This window comes from Acinonyx jubatus, chromosome E4 (genome assembly GCF_027475565.1).
Source record: "Acinonyx jubatus isolate Ajub_Pintada_27869175 chromosome E4, VMU_Ajub_asm_v1.0, whole genome shotgun sequence".
Classification (NCBI taxonomy): domain Eukaryota; kingdom Metazoa; phylum Chordata; class Mammalia; order Carnivora; family Felidae; genus Acinonyx; species Acinonyx jubatus.
The window spans coordinates 6857402-6879511 of NC_069395.1; the positions used below are offsets into that span (position 1 = coordinate 6857402).

Here is a 22110-nt window from a genome sequence, read left to right on the forward strand (position 1 = left end):
CTTCACGAAAGCCTTTACCTCTAACATCCCGTTTTTGGAAAAGATTCCTAAAAGGTGTATTTGAGGCAGAAAATTGAATCCCACAAGGCAAAAGTGAGATGCGCCAAGGAGTAATGAGTGAAGATATTTGCAAGCATGTAGATAAAGCCTTAAACACCGACGTTATCAAACAATAATAAAACTGGCTAGTTTCAGGAGGAAAGAAGTCTAGGTAGAAATTGGCGAGCTGCAAGAATCAATTACAGATATTCAAGATACCGTTCAGAAGAAGAGATTGTGGTTCACTTTAACTCTTGTTTCCAAGACCATTTTATGAAGCCAGCAGAACACCTTTACTAAACCCAGACAAGTGCAATACTTTGAAGGAAAATCGTAGGCTGAATTCATTTAACATGGTTACAAAGATGTTGTAACTGAATACAGCAATATATTAATAAACAAAACTAAATGTGACCAAGTTGTCTTTACACGAAAATACAGGATAGCTGAGCACCAGAAGAGTTAATAATTTATGATGTTAAAAGAATAAGGAGGAAAAGTAATATGCTCCTCTTGGTAGATGCAGAAATAGATTTAATATGTCAACACTCATGCATAATAAAAACATCTGAAGAGATCAGTAATAAGAAAGGAACTTTCATATCCGGACATGGCAAGTACCCATAATGCCACATCCAATGAAATAATGGAGAGCATTTTTTTAAAAGACAGGCACAAAGTACATATGTCTACTCTGCCCATTTCTTTTCAACGCGGTACTGGAAGTTTGAGCCAGACTATAAAATAAGACAAAGAAATAATGTGTAAGGATCAGAAAGCAAGAAGCAAAGTAGCCACATCTTTGCAGACGTAGAAATCAAAAGGATCAACAAAAGAGGGGTACAAATTAATTTTTTTAAAAAGCCACTTGCATTCCTGCTCGTCAGAAAGTTACATGACTATTAGCAAGAGAGTAGTTAGACGATAAAATTCTGCAGAGCACTTCAAAGCTAATGACCTGCAGATATTTGTGTCAAAAGGGATACATCTACAAATATGTAATATTGAATAAAGACAAACTTCGGAAGGATGTATACAGTTTGGTTCCACTCATAGTTTAAGAACACGTTCATATGTAGAAAGCGAATGTTACATCAAGTTAAGGATACTGGTTACTTTTGAAAGTGAGCACAGCATGGGTTTTGCATCGGTGTCTATATATTTCCTAAACTAGATTGTGTGCACATGTACATAGTTCAAGGTTGTGTATTGTGTGTGCTCCTCTCCTGCAGTTGTTTCCTTGGGGTTGTGCGGGGGAGGGAGGTAATTGGGGTGCTTAGTTCATGGGTTTTGCTTGTCATTTTGTTTTCTGCCCTGATTCTCAGTGGGCTCCTTTCTGATCTCGTCTGAAATCTCATCATGCCTGACAAGTTTTCTCACCTTCCCCTTTTTTCTTCTTTACCACTCATTACTACCTATCATATGTATTTTACTTATTTGTCTTGTTTGTTGCCTTTTAACCCTATCAAAGTATAAGCTCCAGGAGGGTTGGGGGACTTTTTGTTCTTGTTCCTTGTTGTATGCCCAACACTAAATCAGTGCCTGGCACATAGTGGGCTCTTGATAAGTACTTGTCACATAAGTAAATATATAAACAATTGATTAAACAAACATTTATTTGGATAAAAATATCCTGCTCCTTGCTATTTCTGTGTTATAGCCTTAATCAACTGTTTTATTGTAGCCATATTAAAAAAGAAACGAACTATATGACAATTTCACACTCTTTTCTTCTTTAAAGATTTTTTAAATGTTTTTTATTTATTTTGAGAGAGAGTGAAAGAGCGTGAGTGGGGGACTGGCAGAGAGAGGGAGAGAGAATCCCAAGCGGGCTTAATGCTGTCAGCAAGGAGCCTGACACGGGGTGATCCCACCAGGCGCGAGATCATGACCTGAGCCGAAATCAAGAATCGGACGTTTAACTGCCTGAGCCACCCAGGCGCTCCTTGGTTTCACTCTTTTACTGTGGAATGGTGTTGGGAGTACCAAGCCAGAATTTACGGAGGTTCTCTCTGCTGTTACTGCCACCTTCAAAATCACTTTGTGCGATATGATTCCTTTTTGTGCAAAAGAATTAAAAAGTAGTAAGAACAACTTGAGTGCAGAGTGAGCTCTATTCCTAGTAATGAAACCCCACCCCACCTCCCCTACCCCCCAAAATGCATGTTTCTTATCTGGCACCTGAAAATCTGAGTTATTTCCATTATCTGATAAATCATGTTTTTTATCGCTATGAAATACAGACAAGGGTCTGTTGATGATGGCCCGTAGAATACTGGATTAGAGAGGGCCCATCTCAGTCTCCCTGGGGGTTATTCCTTGCTATCCAGTTTGACTCCTGCTTCAAGGACAGGAATTCTGGGAAGTTTTATAGAGGGTTTGTAGTGGGAAAGAAAAGTCCCAGAGACTCTTGATGTTTAAGAACCACATTTGTTGTTGTTGTAGTGATTCATAAATGAGTTTACCTGTGGATAGGTGTCATAGGTACAACTTTAGATATAGGCTATACACAGATTTCTTTCTTCCTTAGGCTAGGAAGTAACTCTATCCCATTCTATTTAACAAGTGGACTGATGCTATATTCTCTATGTCTTTGATTACAAAAGGATCTCCATTTGTAACTAACATTTACATTCTGTAATTGAAAAGAAAGCATATTCACAAGCATGTATTTTCTCATTTCTGAGACTTTTAGAAAGGGAAAATGGTTTTTTATTTGTGGCCTATGAGTAAGATTATAAGATATTTTAAAAAACCCAATAAATAAAAAACAATACAAAAAATCCCATCACATGCTTTAGTTCTGAGCCTGGCTGGATGCGTGGGGATTTGAAAAGAATAGCTACGAGGAATAGGAGGGAAGGAAAAGAAAGGAGGGAGTATTTGATTTCAAGACAGTACTTATTTTTTCCCTGCTTACAACTGGAGGCAAGCTCATTCCAGAGAGATTTACAGAGAAATCTGTTATAACGAGTTAAGGGCAAGTCGTTTCATTCTTGGTCATCTACGACAATTCCGGCACAAGGAGGGGATCAGAGCTGGATTTTAAAGTTCAGAGTAGACATGGATGAGGAAAATAGCAAATAGCCAGCCAGGGAGAGAGCTGGCAGATTGTTAGTAAGGGACTGGATCAAAGACTGTACAGGAATAGGGTTATCACGACCAGGCTGTCCTGCCGAGTGTCCAGAAACCAAACTATCCACCACAACAAAACAAAAGCCAAGCCTAGAGCACTGGAGTTCTTGGAAGCACACATGGAGATGTGGACAGAAGGACGATGTGATGACAACTATCCTTTACAAAATACAACAATTTAACAGCTTGAGTAAATGACATTGCGATCCTCCCAAATGCTGTCCTGGCTTCTCTGTCATTTTTAACTGCTCAGCCGTTCAAAGTCTGCAGCCGCTTGAAGGTCACTTTTTCAGTGGAGGCCAAGTTGAAGTTGAAGCCAAGTCTCTGGAAATACAGGCAACTAGGTCTTTCCCGCAGGGTGCGGGGTGGGGGGGTAGATGGGGGGGGGCGGGGGGGGGCTGCCAGCAGTGCTCCAATGCCTTGAAGCCCCCGGGGCTCAATTTTCTCTGGCTGTCACTCCCAGAGTCTAATGAGCACTGAACCTACAAGATCCAGACCCTTCCCTCATCTCTACAGGGGTGAGCTCTTCATGGAACAGCCACACACCTGAGTTTCCACTCTTTCTTCCCTCACGTGGCACCACTGAGCCCTGGACCTTTCATCTGGAGTCTGCGGGACTGGCCCCAGAATGGGACTATTCTGACTTCCGGGAGTTTTAGAATTGACAAACACTGATCTCTTGCTCCTAGAGGAGTTGAGGTGGCCGAAAGGTATGGGCTGAGTTCCACTCAGATCATCGAATTCCTGAATTGTCCAGACCTCCGAATTTCGAACAACCAAACAAATTGGTGTCGGTGGTTTCTTCAAGATAATCTGGGGACAACTGCCTAACAATCGAAAGAAGTTGGAGTTGTTTTGGAGTTCTGCATTGCTTGTGGTAGGCAGAATTCAAAATGTGCCCCATGATCTTTGCCCAGAGTGACTCTCATGGTTGTGTTGTCTTTGGGCACAGTTGACCTTCAGATAGGGAGATGATCCCAGAATTTTGAAGTGGGCCCAGTGTAAACACACGAGCCTTTATAAGCAGAAGAGAAATAGAGCTCAAGTCAGACCGAAGCTAGAGTAGATGGGAGTCTGTGGCTGCTCAAGAAACAAACCATCATATTGTGGGAAGGGCCATGTGACCGGAGAGGATAGGTGTCTTGTAGAAGCCGAGGTTGGTCCCCTACCGGACAAACACCAGGAAAAGAAGGACTTCAGACCTCCTGTGCAAGGAGCTAGAATCCTGCCTGCCAATACTTTGATTTCATCCCAGTGAGACTCTGAATCAGGCTGTGCTGGGTTTTTTTAAATTTTTTAAAAATATTCATTTATTTTTGAGAGAGAGGGAGACACAGAATCTGAAGCAGGCTCCAGGCTTTGAGCTGTCAGCACAGAGCCCGACGCAGGGCTCGAACTCACGAACTGCAAGATCATAACCTGAGCTGAAGTTGGTTGCCTAACCGACTGAGCCACCCAGGTGCCCCCAGGCTGTGCTGATTCTAATATCAGCCATGCTGGACTTCTGGTCTACACAATCGAGAGACAATACATTTCTTAAACTGCTAACTTTGTGACAATTTGTTATGGCATGTAAACAATTCCTTACATCAAATTAAATTCCAGTTGGAGCAGTGATGAGTAAATATAATTACAAAATAAATTACATCTGTACAATAAGTTATCATAAAACCAAACGAAAACACAAACTGGGAAAAAAATATTTGGCACACAGGTTGAGAGTCAATGGTGTAATTAACCTAATACTTAAAGAATGTACATAAAATCAGGGTGAATTCTAAAGATGCTTAATCTCACCCATAATAAAATGAACTCAAAACTATGCAAGTTACTATCTTTTCACTGATCACATTAGCAAATATCGGAAAGGTTTTGTATGGGGGTGAAAGAACAGGCATTTTTATTTAATCCTGTTTGTGATGTAAATCGTTTGCTCCTTTGAAGAACAATTTGACAGTCAGTCAAAATTTCAAATGCACATATCATTAGCAAGTCTACTTTTGCAAATGTATCCTGAAGATACAAACTCATAAGTATGTACCAAGATATCTATACAGGGCTACCATCACCGCTCTAAAACTGTTAGTGCTGAATGTGCTTTAGAACTTAAAATTGCCTGCATTTTAGAAAGATAAGTCTGTGCATACAACACAGTATTTTTTTTTTGCAACAACTCCAGTGGGAGTTGGGATAACAACCTGTAATGAAACCCAGTAACATGTCAGCAAAAAGATATATGAATTCACATTAAGTAGTATAAAGAGTATAAATAGGCTTACATTGGTTCAAGCTATAGTTTAGCTGCCAAATGAGTGTGCCAAAAATTTGAAGAGACTTGCATTTTTTAAAGCTGTTCGGGCTTCGGAATTGCAGACAAGGATTTTAGACAAGAACATTCATTGCAGCATATTTTTTTTGGTCCTGTAACAGCAAAAGAGTAGAAACAACTTAAACATCTTTATCTAGCCACGAGGGTACTGGGTAAAGAACGATGTCATAGCCATAAAAATGTAATGAAAATATTTAAAGTAATAAAATTATTAAAAATCCTCAAGTAAAAAGACTGTAAGGAGGTATATATGGGTTGATGTTATTAAGTGAATAAAAAGATGCTGTGAAGTGTGTATATTTTGCTTCCATTTGTGTTACACGCACGCGCACACACACACATGCACACACACACACAGAATCTCGAAGGACAGAAAGAAACCAGGATTTTGTGACAGTGACTGGTTTTTCTGGGAAGTTGAACTAGACGGGCTTTTCTCTGCATTTCTCTTGCACTGACTTTGTAGTTTATATATTTTATCTTTAATTGCCAACATGTATTACTCAAAAAGAAAAAAAAATCTCGAGGATATTAAATGGTTGGCTCAGATTTCTCTGTCCCCAGGTATCCAACACGGCCCTTGCCACCTCTCTGAGAGTGGATATTTGGGAAGACGGCCCTGAGTAGCAGAGAAAAATTGACGGGAAGAAATTGAAATATTTTATAGACGTTCAGTTTTAACCACAGGCGGTAGAAGGGGATCACCTCTTCTACATCATGAAATTACATATCCTGTCATAGTACATATAATTCCTTACCAAAACCCAGATTACTTGCCCCTTCCGCCTGGAAACAAAGAAAGACAAATGGAGAGTTTTCTGGAAGGCAACTGAAATTAGGAGTGTCGTGGCAATGGAGGGATTGGAACATGAACTCGAAAATGATACACAGGCTCGATTTTTACATTCAAAAGGAAGCGAAAGAACAAGTGAAACAACGATTCAAAATGTTAGCTCGGGGGGGGGGGGGGGGAAGCTCTGGAACAGCTGGAGCCTGTTGGGGGTGGGGGGGACGCACAGGTGCAGCCCGGGAGCCTGGTGGCCCAAGGGGCCCCGCCGTGCGTCTCGGCCAGTAGGGGTCGCCCTCCCGCCGGGAGTGGCGCGGGGCACGGAGAGCGAGCGTGCCGGGGACCCGGGGCTGCGCGGTGGGCCGGGCCACAGGGGTCGTCGCGGGTGGAAATCAACTCTGGGAATCTGTGGTCCCCCCGCTGGGTGCTCGCTCTTCTGCCCGCCGCGCGGAGGAGGAGGGTGGTCTTGGTCAAGGGGCGAGCGGGTGAGCGCCCTCCCGCGGACCCCACCGGAGGCACCTGCCGGCTCCACCCGGGGCGGTGGCGACCCGATCCCCTAAGCTCGCCGCACCCCCCCCTCCCCGCCCCATGGCGCCCCGCGGGGGGTGGGGGGAGAGGGCTCAGCGAACGTGCAGTTGAATCAACCAGATTCAGTAGCAACCGGAGTCCCGCCGCCACGCAGATCCAAGCAGTGATCCAGGCGTGATGGGCACGACCAGCTCTGACCCCGCTCAGAACGGGAGCCGGCGGTCCTGACCCCGGGGATCCGGGATGGTTTCCAGTTGTGTGCCGTGTACCCTTCTCTCCGCGGAGAGAAGATCTGATTATCTTCTATTTAGATCTAATGATCAAGTGGGACAGGAACTGGGGGGAGGGAGCTTGTGGAGCGCACTGGCTGGCTTCTGTCAGTTCTTGCTGGGCGACTAACCGATTGGAGGGAAGAATCATTTACCTTTCGAATATGGACGGGATCAAACCACCAGAACTCCAGTGCCTCATCCTGTTGACTCTGTTTCTGGATGTTTGGCTCATTTGCCTTTCCAGCGCAGGCCCACGAAGAGGCAAGGCTTTAGACATTAACCGATACATTTTGTTACTTTTGGAAGCCGGCACTTACAGTCTATGCTGGTGCTAGATTTAACGGGTTTAATTAAAATTACACAGCACTGACAGTATTTCCCTATACTCTGTATTAACTAGAACAGCTCTTTAGTGCTTGAGAGCACCTTGGCCACACCCAGTGAATCCTCAGCCTTCCAGGCACCCCAACCTCCGGGAAGAAACACTGCCTTCCACCCAGCGGCCCCTAAATGGTGCCCATAAGCTCAGAGACAGTCTTGGAGAAAGCTATGTTAAACAATTAAATAACATTAACCAGGTACTGGGTACAGCTCTAAGTATGCGATGTGTATTTTTCTGGTGATTTTAACGCTATGGGGTAGGCACCATCATTATTCACGTATTACGCACGAGGCAGAGGGTAACTTGCCCAAGGTATAGAGCTGGTAAGCAATAGAGTCAGGGTTCCACCCCGGCCAGTCTAGTTTCCAGATTCTGTACTTCTAACTCCTACATTAAATCTCTCAGGGCAGCACGCTATACGCAATTTCCCTTCAGGGGAGGTCCCTTCCGCAAGATAGAGCAAATGTATCTGCATAGAAGGTAGACAGTTGAACCTGGGGATACTGGACACCACGCCCTCTACTTTTCCTTGGAAAAGAATAGTGCGTTTCCCTTGTTTGGGAGGAGGGGCCTAATGTTACTAGTTGCAGCTAACAATACCACGTTTGTGCTCCATTTACGACTTGGAGATTACACTATGCGCAACTAAATGCTGGAATCCTGCTTGATCCTCCGCTGGACAGGAAAGCATTTTTCTCTGGCCTCTTTTCAAGGTAACTTCTATAGTCTAGATGTATCCTTGGAGTGAAAGTCTTCACTTTTCTGCCTCGTTTTGTCCTTGAAGTACGAAATCGTGGTGGCAAAACACGAGGGGAGGTGGAATAGGGTGAATGGGGGAGGAATGGGTATTGCATATTATGAAAGGAACATTTCTATGATGAGAAATGCTGCTGGGCATGGATGTTTTAATAGGATTCAAAGTCTCAGGATACTACAAAAGTTGGATTTTTTTCAGGCTGGAATAGGCAATTAGTAATACTTGGAACGAATGAATCAATGTGTCAGCATTTTCCTTCTTTACAAAAATCAGTCAAACCAAAACCTCTTTACTCCATTCACCCAGGCAACTTACTACTCCAGTGTTTTGCTCTTCTTGTAGCAACATTCAGAAGACCTGTCTTGAATGTCTGTCTTCAATGCCTCTCCTCCCTTCCTCTCTTAAATCCACTTCAGACTTTCACTCTCACCCCTCTACCCAAACAGCTCTTAACCACCTCAACAATGACCTTCACTGCGTCTTGGCATGGAGTCTATCTTCTGGAGCCTTCCGCAGCGTTTGACTCCGTGGATCACTTCTACTTTAGCAAAACCCTTTCTCACTTAGCTTCCAGGACTCGGTGCTTTCCTGATGGTCCTTCTACCTTGCCAGTGATTCCTTCACAAGTTCCTTTTCCCTTTGACGTCTAAATGTTGGGGTTCTCTGGGGTGCAGTTCTTCGTCCTTGTTCTTTGTATACACCTCCAGATCCACCCGGCCCCTTGGTCCACGCTGCTGTGTGGCTAGAGATGCTGTCATTATAAACGATCTACCAGAGCCCCCCGCCATCTGGCTTCCAGTTGGTTTTAGCCATTGGAAGGAGGAGGTGAGATGGCAAGATGGGAGAAAAGGAGGATTGGAGTATTTACTTCCTTGGGTCCCTCCCTGCTGGGCCAAAGTTGGGAAGAGGCTATGTTTTACTGAAGGCCACAGCCTCAGCAGGTGCCCTCTTATAGCTACAGCCACAGCCACAGCTCTCTTTGGATTCTGGCGTCTCTTGTTTCTTTTTGCCTTTCACTTAGGAAATTCTGAGGATTTTAGGAGCTCTGTGCCAGGAATGGGGGACGAAGACCAAATGTGTATTTCTTATTATTAATCACAGTATCACCATAACATGTCCAAAAAGTGAGCTGGTTTTCAAGGTCCAGTTCTGGGGGCGCCTGGATGGCTTAGTAGGTTAAGCATCTGCCTTCGGGTCAGGTTCGTGAGTTCGAGTCCTGCATTGGACTCTGTGCTGACAGCTCAGGGCCTGGAGCCTGCTTCAGATCTGTGTCCCCGTCTCTTCTTGCCCTTCCCCTGCTTGCACTCTGTCTGTCTCTCTCTCTCAAAAATAAACATTAAAAGAAAAGTTTTGTTTCTTGTGTGCCCTTTGTCACTCTGACCATCCACCTCAGCTCATCTGGACGTCATCCTGCGGTGCCTCAAAATCTCATTTCAGTCTTGAGGACAGGCAGCGCAGCATAGGCCAGGAACCTTCCAGCTCTTCCATATACTCCGCTGACTTTCTGAGTGTGGCTTCAGCCCACAGGGGAGGCCTGTTTCGGTGATGTGGAAATCGCAGCAAAAGAGTCTCTTTATTACCATTTAATTCCTGATGATGAGACTGACCACCCGATAACCACCATCGTTTCACAAAGTACATTGCAGCCACTTGAGCAAGATTGCCGGGAGGACGAGGTAGAACCCGAGTGTTGCTAGGTGGCATGAGGGAACATTCTAGAGCGGTGAATGGGGGTTCGTGGCCTTCCACTGACAGGGAGCTCATTCTTGCACACTCTGAAGCTCGCTGGGGCCTCTCATGTATCTAACGAATGGTAATAAAGCAGCGGCTATCTGTTCTGGCACTGTACCAGACTATCTGTATTAGCTCACAAGCCTGCGAGGCACCTGTGATGTCTCCATATTCCAGAGGGGGTGACTAAGGTACAGAGGAGACTCTACTTACCTAAGGTCAATAAATAACCCACTGCTACCCTTTCCCTTCCCACGTGGGCACTATTTGAGTCATGTCACACAGGGATTACCGGATAGGCTTTATTTCCGGCAAGCTGGGCCTGAGGCTCAGAGTAGATTTTGCTAGTCCTTTCTCTGTGAACTGAGATCACCCTGCACGGATGCATGTCGTCAGCCTTCGCTCTGGTGGCAGAGCCTGCCTTACGGGCGCAGGAAAGAGAATTTGCACGGCCTGGGGGCAGGCCAGCTCTGGGTGAGCTCAGTGTGTCCGCTCATTCCCTTTGTTTCATGTCATGTGTGAGTCACCCGGCATCCCACAGGGCGGACCGGCAGAGGTGGCCGGAGGTCCGGCAGCTTCTGGGCGATGTCGTGGAGCCACACGTCATGGAGCTTTTGGAAACTTTGGGTCTATATATACTTGTGAGAGAAAAGAGTGGAAAGGCAGTAATGTATTGCTGTGGAAGTAGTTTTGACCTCGTGGGCCCTCTGCCCGAGTTTCCTGGATCACACTTCAGGAACCATTGTTCCAGCACCAACTACTGCTTCTTGGTGTTTCCCCTGGGTTCATCAGGTAAACTTTTGCTCCCAGAAAGTTCTGGAAGGGGTCAGAACAGCGAGTGCAATGAAATTATAATGAGGGAGGGGCCCGCGAGGCTGTGACTTTCTGCTCTTGTTCTTTTTCTAATACTGATTTATGTGTTGGGGACTCTGAGTTTTTGTTCTGAGATTTCCTTGCCGAGGGACTTAGCGCATGTTCTAAAAATAAGATGGCAACATAGCTCTCTCAGCTCTTCTGAGCGCTCCTTGAGGTGGGGCTCATTACTCTTTTGGGGGGAAGTTCTGGGTCAGTATTTATAAAATGCTTAGAACAGTATCTGGCATACAGCAGCTACTGCTATATTAGTGTTTATTAAAATAAATAAGTAAAAAATAAATAATGAGTTGCCAAGGGCCGTGATGGTGAGTCTAAGGCTATTTACCTGACCTTCCCCAGAGGATATTAGGGGCTTCTCATTTAACCACAGAAGGAACTAGATTTCCTTTATGAATTCTGCCCTGATGGGGACATTGTGATAGCCTGAAAGCCAAAAAAAAAACCCCAAAAAACAAAAAAAAACAAAACAACCCAAGGAACTCAATAGGGGTTGTGCTTTAAGGGATCACAGACTTCTGTCCCGCTGACTAGGGAAGAAGAAAGGCCTCGGACTTCTTTTATTCGGGGCGGAGGCCAAACACGGGCTAGCTCACAAACGTCAGCATTTTCTATTCCTCACTTCAAGGAAAAGAATTAAGGTTAAGACGATGAAGACTAGCATACTTTGTTACTGAAAATAATTACGGTAAGGTTATATATGATAGTTATAATCATATCACGTAATTATGTATAACCATATGGTCTGTAATTATGTAACAGGATTATTATCGTGCTTATGAAAAATAGATCAAAATTTAGGTTTAAAATGAATGGAAACCAAGGTGACAAGTAGTACATAAGTTTCAAAGATACATGATCAGTAATGAAGATAAACCACCCACGATTAAACTAGATAAAACAGTAGAGCAATTTGGCTGTGGGTATCACTGAAGATCAAGCCTTTATATGAAATACAGTAAGTGGCTATGCACACAAAATGCTATGCTCTTCATTATAGGGGCAGAATTTTCTGGAGCGAGGGGACCTTGGCTAAGCGTCTCACTTTGAGGCTTCTCTGGGGCCAGAAGTTCCCCCTTCTGGGGACACGGCCCATCCCCCAGCCATTTCCTAGGTAAAGGCACCGGATAGCTGCCAGTGTTTTCATACTAGAAGATTCCGGGGATTAGAGCCTTTCTTTCAATTTGCAGCCTCCCTTCACAGAGTGGACACGCAGTACGTGGTGGTCAAACCCGACGTTCGGTTTCACAGAAAATTAAGAGAACGTTTCCTACACTTGATCTTAGCCAAAAGGCCGAGGAGCAATAAGAGAACGTTTCCTTAGGGCGGTAACTTGCAGATATTGATGACTTAGTGGGTATCCGATGACTCCAGATGCTCACAGCGCCTGCCCCCCTGCCCTCAGGGCCTTTATTCCCGTGGTGCAGGGGTCCACATTTGGAGTCCAGTTTCCTTTCATGCGGCTGCTGCTGGGGCCCATCATACTGTTGGCAAATAAGGAGTATGTTTTACGTATAAAAGTGCATTCACTGTGGATCATAGAAGATGCATTTCAGGTCTGGGAAATGAAGATAGCGGATATTTATGTAACTTGAAAGTTTTAAGAGTTTTCAGAGTTTACTTTGCCTTTCTCCTACCCATTCCAGTGGGTCCTGCCCAGTAGGGTTTTGTCTGACAGTCTAGTCCCACCCACGCAGGATTTTCCAAGCTAGCATTCCACGCGCGACGCGAGCCTCTTAGCATTTACCGTCGCAAGCACTTAGCACTTACGAGAACGGCCTGCTTCCCTCATGTTGGTTGCTTGGCTCAGGGGAACATATAAATGTGGGGATGAGGGAACATCAACGGAGAAACTATTTCCCCAGCGTGTCCTGTAGGAATGTTACTCTGCTGCAAAATGCTGGCTGGTAATAAAAGCAAGTAGGGCGGAAAGAAAGGAAGGAGAGGAGAGAGGAGAGGGAGAGGGTGGGAAGAAGGAAGGAGGGAAGGAAGGAAGGAAGGAGGGAAGGGAGGGAGGGAGGAAGGAAGGAAGGAAGGAAGGAACTAAGGAAGGAAGGAAGAAAGGAAGGGATGGAAGAAGGAAGGGAGGGAGGGAGGGAGGGAGGAAGGAAGGAAAGAAGGAAAGAAGGAAGGAAGGAAGGGAGGAAGGAAGGAAGGGATGGAAGAAGGAAGGAAGGGAGGGAGGGAGGAAGGAAAGAAGGAAAGAAGGAAGGAAGGAAAGAAGGAAAGAAGGAAGGAAGGAAGGGAGGAAGGAAGGAAGGGATGGAAGAAGGAAGGAAGGGAGGGAGGAAGGAAGGAAGGGATGGAAGAAGGAAGGAAGGGAGGGAGGGAGGAAGGAAAGAAGGAAAGAAGGAAGGAAGGAAAGAAGGAAAGAAGGAAGGAAGGAAGGGAGGAAGGAAGGAAGGGATGGAAGAAGGAAGGAAGGGAGGGAGGAAGGAAGGAAGGGAGGAAGGAAGGAAGGAAAGAAGGAAGGAAGGAAGGGAGGAAGGAAGGAAGGGATGGAAGAAGGAAGGAAGGGAGGGAGGAAGGAAGGAAGGAAGGGAGGAAGGAAGGAAGGAAAGAAGGAAGGGAGGAAGGGATGGAAGAAGGAAGGGAGGGAGGGAGGAAGGAAGGAAGGGAGGAAGGAAGGAAGGAAGAAAGGAAGGGAGGAAGGAAGGGAGGAAGGAAGGAAGGGATGGAAGAAGGAAGGAAGGGAGGGAGGGAGGAAGGAAGGAAAGAAGGAAGAAAGGAAGGAAGGGAGGAAGGAAGGAAGGGATGGAAGAAGGAAGGGAGGGAGGGAGGAAAGAAGGAAAGAAGGAAAGAAGGAAGGAAGGAAAGAAGGAAGGAAGGGAGGGAGGAAGGAAGGAAGGGATGGAAGAAGGAAGGAAGGGAGGGAGGAAGGAAGGAAGGGAGGAAGGAGGGAAGGAAAGAAGGAAGGAAGGAAGGGAGGAAGGAAGGAAGGGATGGAAGAAGGAAGGAAGGGAGGGAGGAAGGAAGGAAGGAAGGGAGGAAGGAAGGAAGGAAAGAAGGAAGGGAGGGAGGGAGGAAGGAAGGAAAGAAGGAAGGAAGGAAGGAAGGAGGGAAGGTAGACAGTAACAAAAAAAGGGAAATTTCCATGGGAATTCTTTACCGTGAAACCTCCAGGATCTTTGTTATGCTAATCCCATGTTACGGCGGTCCCTCCCCCCACCCCACGATGCGGTGCACCCCAAATGCATTTGATCGCAGATCCCCTTTTTGAGAGCATCTTGTGGCGAGAATGCCCTGTGAATACACTCTGGAGACTGCTGTCCTTCCTGTATATTTATTGTTGTCGTACTGTTTCTCCTTTTTGAGGATGCTTACAAACAAACTGGCAAGAAACACGCTAGCATAGTAACCGTGTTGCCTCTCCGTGACCCTGGCCCAACGACCAAAATGTTGCAAGTTGTTAATAAGTGACCTGTCACTCTTTGCTCAGCTGTGCTGTTTGTGAATTCCTTCCCAGCCATGCCTTCCGGTGGCACAGATCGGTGGGTGAGTTCTAGGGCCTCAGAACCCTTTTCAACACCGTCACCCCGAAGCAGCTACCATTATGGCCCAAACCTTTCTTGGGTCACGTGCATTGTGACATATGTGTCTTGTATCACAGGGCATTATGCTTGCACGTTGGGGTGTCTGCCCCCCACAGCCTCTCTGTGAGCAGCCTCCAGCCCTCATCTGGCCCGGGGAGGGGGTCCAAGAGCAGTGTCACTCTTCTCTTTGCATCTCTGCCATTACCTCGGTAGTGCCTACTCCTAACTAATACTTCATAGCTGGTGGCTGGAGGGGCGCCCGGGTGGCTCAGTCGGTTAAGCGTCCGACTTCGGCTCAGGTCATCATCTCACGGTCCGTGAGTTCGAGCCCCACGTTGGGCTCTGGGCTGACAGCTCGGAGCCCGGAGCCTGCTTCCGATTCTGTCTCCCTCTCTCTCTGCCCCTCCCCTGCTCATGCTCTGTCTCTCTCTGTCTCAAAAATAAATAAAAACATAATTGGTGGCTGGATTCAAACCAAGTAAAGGATTTACCAAAGGGGAGATTTGTCGTCCGAGTGACAAACCTTGCATCGATTTTCTTATGAGGCTTTCTCTTTTTGAAAAGAGCCAGTAACGCTAATAAGCAACCTAGTGGGAGCGTTCACACTTTGCATTTTAGAGTGCTGGGGGGAGAACAAGTCAAGAGCATGGGGATTTACGGATGTACTTGCTAAAACTCCTTGGGATAGATAGAAAGTGTGGTCCCCAGTAATCCCTCCCCCTCGTACACACAACACACACACACACACACACACACACACACACACACACACACACACACACTTGCAAGAACCTTTATTCCTGATGCCGGAACACCATTGGAAACAGAAATGGTGAGAGGTGAAAATCAGACTTTCTATATCGAGTTTGGGATCGCGTAGCACGAACGCAGGTCTTCCAGCAGTGATGGGAAGGGCCATCCGTCGGGAAAGGCTTCATGCATCCGGTGGGACTTCAGCGGGAATAAAGGGATGTCAGCACAATCGAAATGTGCCGATGTGATCTTTTTCCGATCTCTTATGATTTGGGCAACAGGAGACAATCACCCAAGACTATGTTCTAACATGATGTTTGGTTGTGGACAGGTTCACAGACCTGAAAAAAACTAGGTGTGTGCCACGCACCCAATATACACCCTCAGATAGACCTCGTTTCTTCAATTCTAACACTTACATTTTCATGTTTTAACTTCTTGGAAATTGTGATGGGTCTTCCAGTCAACAGGATGTCAGTTTAATTGGCAGCATTTTTTTTCTTTCTTACTAGAAAATAATGGTTCATGTCATAAAATATGGTATCCTGGGTCAGATGAAATATGGCAATGAATATTTATGTGCCTATTTCCATATGTATAAATGTACATGCTTGTGCATATGTATATCTCTACTCACATCAACGTTTGAGCTTGTGTTAGGGATGTAGTTTGCTGTCCTCTGGTAATTTGGAAAGGATGAGGTGCTCTAGTAGGCATGAGGCTTAGCCCTTTATTATCTGTCTAACCTGCCTTTTGGATGTGACTGGTCTCCATTTTTACTCGGAAAACTAGCAGAATAATTATGCTAAGCGGTGTCTATAACACATGTTGAATTAGTTATGGTTGAGGGGTCTGTTTAGATCCATGTCTTCCCAGCCCATTTTCAAGTCCCAGGAGATTAGGGATTTGTGTCTTGTGTTGACACAGGCTGTGCTAAGTTATATTCCATAAGCCCGAGGGCAGGAGACAGCCGTGATGGAACTTTTTTCCCCTGAAGTAACTTGCGAGGACACTGCTCATCAGTTGGTCCTACTTCCTTCCTCTGGCTTATTTTCCAGGTACATGCAATCACCAGAGAGATGACAAATATAAGAATAAGGGTCTTGTGAGGTTGTTCACTGTCAGGTACTAGGTGAGCAGCACCAGAGACTCCCTCCCTTGGCTTCAGTAGGAATGAGTCATACACATTCCTGTTTCTTTTCTGGTTGTGCCCGTTCCAGCAAAAGTCTGAGTCTCCTGGTCCACTCACCATTATCGCAGGCCTTCGAAGCAGTGGTATGAATCTCCCCAAAGTACTGTTGACCCTTGAGCAACGACGCGGGGGTTGGGGCATTGACCCCTCAAGCAGTTGAAATTCCACATTTAACTTTAGACTCCCTCCAAAACTTAACCACTAATAGCCTACTGTTGGCCGGAAGCCCTACCCATAAAATAAACAGTAGATTAACACACATTTGGTATGTTATATGTATTACATGCTGTCTTCCTACAATAAAGCAAGCTAGAGAAAAGGAAACGTTAAGAAAATCAAAAGGAAGAGAAAATCCATGTACAGTACTGTACCTTATTTATCGCAGAAAATCCCCTTATAGGTGGACCTACGCAATTCAAACCTGTGCGGTTCGAGGGTCAACTGTAAGTCACGTGAACATTGTTTAACTGAAAACTGCCTCCTCTACAACTTTTCCAGACCTTTCTCTGCTTCTTCTCTCTAAGTGCCAGCCACACTGCTCTTCCTTCGGGACCCCCTAACCCCATGCTTCTTCTCATCTAAGGCCCTTATCTCAGGTTCATCTTCCTTCTAGAAACTCACCTCCCCTTTTCCCTTGGCGACATCTCCTTTCCCTCTGGGAAGTCTTCCTTATCTCTCCGGATGAGGTCAGGTCCCCTGTTCCAGGCTTTCTTAGCCCCTGTACTCCTTCCTAGCACTCATCATAATCGTGATTAAAACATTAATTGAATAATTACTGTCTTACTGTTTGATGTCCCTGCCAGAGTAAAAGCTCCAAGAGGGAGGGTTATTTATGGGTGTTTTCTGTGTCCCCAACACCTGGGACGGGGACTTTATAGAGAGAAGCCAATAGAAAACACACTGAATGAATGACCAAATAGGGGAGCTCTCATTAACTGAAAGGAGTTTTCCCTTAAGAGGTGAACAATTTTTGAGTCATCCTAAGGCCGCTCTCGCTTTGAGCACCACCAACCATGAGGGTTGGCGATAGACGCTGTGGTTTTGAAGGCACTGACGACAGAATACAGAAAGAGGGAAGGTCTTCTTAGGCTCCGAAGGGTCTTTTTGCAAGATGAGCTATAATAGGAAAAGAGAAAACTCATCGTTGGCCTACAGAAACTGTGTATTATTTGATCGTGGTCACACTCAAGGCCAACTTCAGTTAGCCTCTTTATGTTTTTCTCTGTGGCTCTTGTAGAGTGCGTCGTAAGGTCATCGATTTGGAAGGGAAATTGGGAGGAGAGAGAGCGGCGTGTTTTCTGGACAAACACCAGCCTATCAGATGTCCTTATTGGATTAGATTACAGGCATGAACAAACAGCCTGGAAGTTGGCCGGACATGCACTGATCATGCCTTGTTTTCTGTTCTCTGTGATGAAAGGACAGACCTATCACATAATGGTGTTCAGTAGAGGTATTTGTTAAATGAATGAGTTAATGAATTCCCAAGCAATAAGGCAGTGGGCATTTTATCCCCCCGGCCAGTAACACCACATTGCGTACATTGCCTCGGCCGGGCATTGGAATGCGTAATAAAAGTTGGGCCCCCTAGTGGTAGTAAAACTGATAAGACAACAAGGAGAGGAAATGAGGGAGAGACAGATTGATCTGGGGGAGAAAGGGAATGATTTGAACAGAGTCACAGCATGCATGTGATCTAAAATCCAGGCACGAAGTGAGACTTTGTCTCCTTGATGTGTCCTGGGCCTCAAACACGTCACAATATGTTGCCCTCAGTCTTTTCTTGTTGACAGTCTGATAGATGAGCCACTAACTGATTCTTGTCCCTCACATTTTTCTCTCATTCTTAATCTTTGTCAGAACAAACAATTTCCCCCCACCCCTAATTTACTTTCTACGAATCCCTTCAAGATGCCATCTCACACACAAGCCTCTTCAGCGGGTCCAGGGGAGCTCAGCCTACCCCAGTCTTCAGAGTTTGGTCACTGAGGCCTTCCCCAGGGTGAGGTGAGGACTGTGGCCTTCATGTGGCCCCAGTCCTGGGAAGTGACACCATCTTTCATGTAGACGTCCATGCCAGGAACTGGATTCCATCCTCAGAATCCCATCTTCTTCCTTCAGAGCTACTCAGCCTCCAGGTTCTCCCAGTTATGTTCCTTCTAAACACTTTTCATCCTTTTCATCTCGACGACATGCCCATGGTCAGTCCTTCCACCTCTCTACTATGGACCATGCCTCCAGCCTTATCCCAATTCTTGGCCTGTTCCGTGAACCTCTTCTCCCCACTGTGGCCAGAAAGGTGTAACTAAGCTGCCTTCCTTTCCTTAAAAGCTGGGAAGTGCCCAGACCCAGGCAAAGCCCACACTCCTTGGCATCGGATGCAAGAAGATCTGTCCCTTTTGTGCCTGTTAGCTCAGCATATTTATTAGTAGCATCCCCGAGCGCACTCTCAGAAGTGCTCTGGGTTGGGTGGTAAATTATATAGTCACCCAACACATAAAGCCTTGTATGATCTGCCTCCCACCCACTTGCCCAGCTCTGCCTTCTGCTCCTCACTGCCTGGGCTGCCTCCTCAGTCTCAAGCAGGACGATTGCAGCCGTTCAGGGAATCACATGCAGGTACGACAGTGTCTAAAAGACGAGCACAACTGTTTTCTCCGTGTTGCTTTCTTGGGACTGGGGAGACCTGTTCCAGAGCCCTTGGCTGACTTCTCCTCATGTCTGATTGGCAAGGATCGAGTCACATGCCCTTTCCTGAATGATCAAGAGGCTTGATCCCGGTTCTGTGTTTACTGCCTATGCAGGATCCAGAATTCAGATTTCTCACCTGTGAAATGAAGCAAAGATTACTGCCCAACACATGTAACCTATATAAAGTGGCTGAAACAGCCACAAATATTGCCTCGCCTTCTTACCATTTTTGTCATTTTGCCCGAAGACATTTTTTGAGTGAGGCCATTGTCACGTTTGTGTGCGTGTGTGTGTGCGCGCGTGCGCAAGCAGGGACACCTGAAAGGAAAATAGTTTCTACAAAAAGTGTCATTCGTGCTACTGTCGTCTGGAATTTGTAAGCTCTTGGTTGACTCTTAGACTGACCTGAGGAAAAAAAAAACCTCTCCTAATCTAGTTTTTATTCCAAGACAATGTTTCTAAAGTGCAGCTAGCAAATTACCACAGCACCCGAAGATGATTTATGCACAAAAAATTTCACGATTGTGTCATTTAGGGGAACATAATTTCCCCTCAGACATTCATCATAACGTTAGCACGTTAGAGACTTAGGTCCCTTTGGAGAGAGACTCTTGTCTTTATTGTTTAACCCGTATCCCCCCAAACTTATTTTAGCCCAGAGTCTTTTTTTTCCTCTGGCACTCAGCAACATCTCTGGGAATGCCTTCTAGGGAATCATATCAGTCTAATAACTAAACCCCTGGTTCTCAAGGTTAGGTGCTCAGACCTCCCATCTTCCTCACGAGGGAAGGTCATTGGTGTACATGGAGTCTAGACTCTTTAGACTCTAGACCAGACTCCAGGCCAAAACTCTAGAACAACTCTAGACCCAGGTTATTGGTGGGAGAGTCACTGAAGGCGAGTATTTTCATTTTCTGTTTGTTTTGAAGAAGTCATCTTACGCCATGGAACTGAGCTTGAACTGCTTCATGCCCAAAGCCTTTCCCAACCCCAATATCCTATGAAAAACTCCAAGATGAGTATAAATAAGATGGTTATTTCTATTTTATCAAACATAGCCTTCTTTTCTTTCTTTCTTTTTTTTTTAGTGATATTTAGGTTTAAACAGTAACGTGGGGGTGAGCTGTAGGACCCTTCACCCTAGGGGTTCTGATCACTCTAAGTCGGATTTCAGAGAGTGTGAATTATTTCCTGAGTGTGGATCATTTACAGCCTCTGCTGGGCTGCCTCTGGGGCAAAAGTATAGTAGATATGGTTGAACAATTATTGCTTGTTCTCTGTTTTTTAATGTTTATTTATTTGTTTTGAGGAGGGGGGGATGAGTGGGGGAGGGGCAGAGAGAGGGGGAGAGAGAGAATCCCAAGCAAGTCCCTCCCTGTCAGCCCAGAGCCCGACATGGGGCTCAAACTCACAAACCATGAGATCCAAGAGTGAGATCATGACCTGAGCCAAAATCAAGAGTCAGACACGTAACCAACTGAGCCACCCAGGTACCCCAACGATTATTGCTTATTTTCTATACTGAAGGAATGTCTGTTGAGAATCAGTTGTAATAGGAAAAAAGTTTATACTTTTAGTTGCTCAGATAATTATGAATGAGTCTTGAGTTCAGAATTGAGGTCCCTGTTGTGTTTTTAATATAGGGGCTTGTCTCTTCTTGGGTCGTGGCACCAGTAGTTAGCTTCTGCCCCAAAACAAGGGCGTTATGGGCAGCAAAGCTCAGATCTGTCAGCTTTGCTGCTCCTGAGGGTCCCAGCTGACCTGGTAAGGGACAGGGTTGGGACCAGGAGATCACATGTCTTCAGTCTGCCAGTAATTCCTAGAGGAGCCCAACTCGCTGGTCTCTTTCCAATTTATAGCTTTCCACCCTTCCTATACATGTTAAATACCACCCATTTTAATCCAAATTCTATTAATCTCGTTTTCCTTTAATTTTAAGACCAAATTATATCTATTTTTGCTTTCGCTTCCAGATGGACCTGGATGAAGACACTGCTGAAAATTTTTACCAAATTTGCTAGAATGTGAAACGCGTATTAGGTCGACTGTTCACATCTCATATCTGAAACTGAGGATGAAGCCCCCTGAAACACCACCACCTCCCACCCACATGCCGAGAGCTGCCATGTTGTTAGTGGGAGCATTTGTAGTGAACCAGCCCAGGCGCCCTGAGACCATGGGGCACCTGGCTTTCACGGCCAGGTTAGAAGAGTGTTGTGTGTGAGTGTTTGTGTGAGTGCGTACCCCCTAAGAAAATGAAGGAAAAGTCTTTAGGGAAATTATCTTTCAAATATGAATGCTTGCACATATTCTACAACATTCGACCTAACGTTTTACGTAATGATGTTAAGACAACTGTTGGAATCGCTCATTGTTCTGCTCATACCATCCTATTTGCTAGGGCTTAGCCGGAAGTGGGGAATAGGCTGAGGCCCCAATGATGGCCATGTAGGAGCCTACTTCCCACTTCCGGTGGCTTCTCCCGCACTGTCAGACCTCCTCCTGCAGTCTTAGCTTTTATCCTTTGCTTTTGAACATACTGTCTGTTGTCTCATTTCTTTTGCCTCAACATGCACAAATAGTCCTCAGCAAGAGTGTTCAAAATTTCCGAGTAGTGGGGCGCCTGGGTGGCCCATCCGGTTGAGTTTCCAACTTTGGCTCAGGTCATGACCTCACGGTTCGTGAGTTCGAGCCCCACATCGGGCTCGCTGCTGTCAGCGCAGAGCTCTCTTCGGATCCCCTGTCCTCCTTGCTCTCTGCCCCTCCTCCTCCTCCTCCTCTCTCTCAAGACTAAATAAACATGAAAACAAATTCCCAGCAGTGAATTGCAGAATTAGACATGTTTATCGATAGCTTGCCTACATTTTCTCTTTGTCACACACTTTTGGAATAATATTTTATTACAAATAGTTTTGAGTTGAGAAGCCCCATGCTAACGTTGGGTTTGATTCCAAGCAACGTGTGTTGAGTGTGTTTGGAGTCTTTATGTGTATAGTTGCACGTGCTTTCCTTTTCCTGGGAAGGGTTCTTCCTGGCCCAGCTTCGTGGTGCAACTCGAAGGGAATCAAACTTGAGCAATTCAAAGTAATTGAACTGATTACATTACAT

General features: G+C 45.6%; 1 protein-coding gene across 6 annotated transcripts in view; it reads left to right on the forward strand.

Moving 5' to 3' along the window:
* The window catches only part of HSD17B7 (hydroxysteroid 17-beta dehydrogenase 7), a 71841-nt gene that overhangs the window by 24735 nt on the left and 24996 nt on the right, over nt 1-22110 (forward strand). For all 6 annotated transcript variants that reach the window (XR_008293373.1, XR_008293375.1, XR_008293376.1 and 3 more), the window contains exon 8: nt 20976-21204. The gene's annotated coding sequence lies outside the window, so the exon portion shown is untranslated. The remainder of the gene's footprint in view (nt 1-20975; nt 21205-22110) is intronic.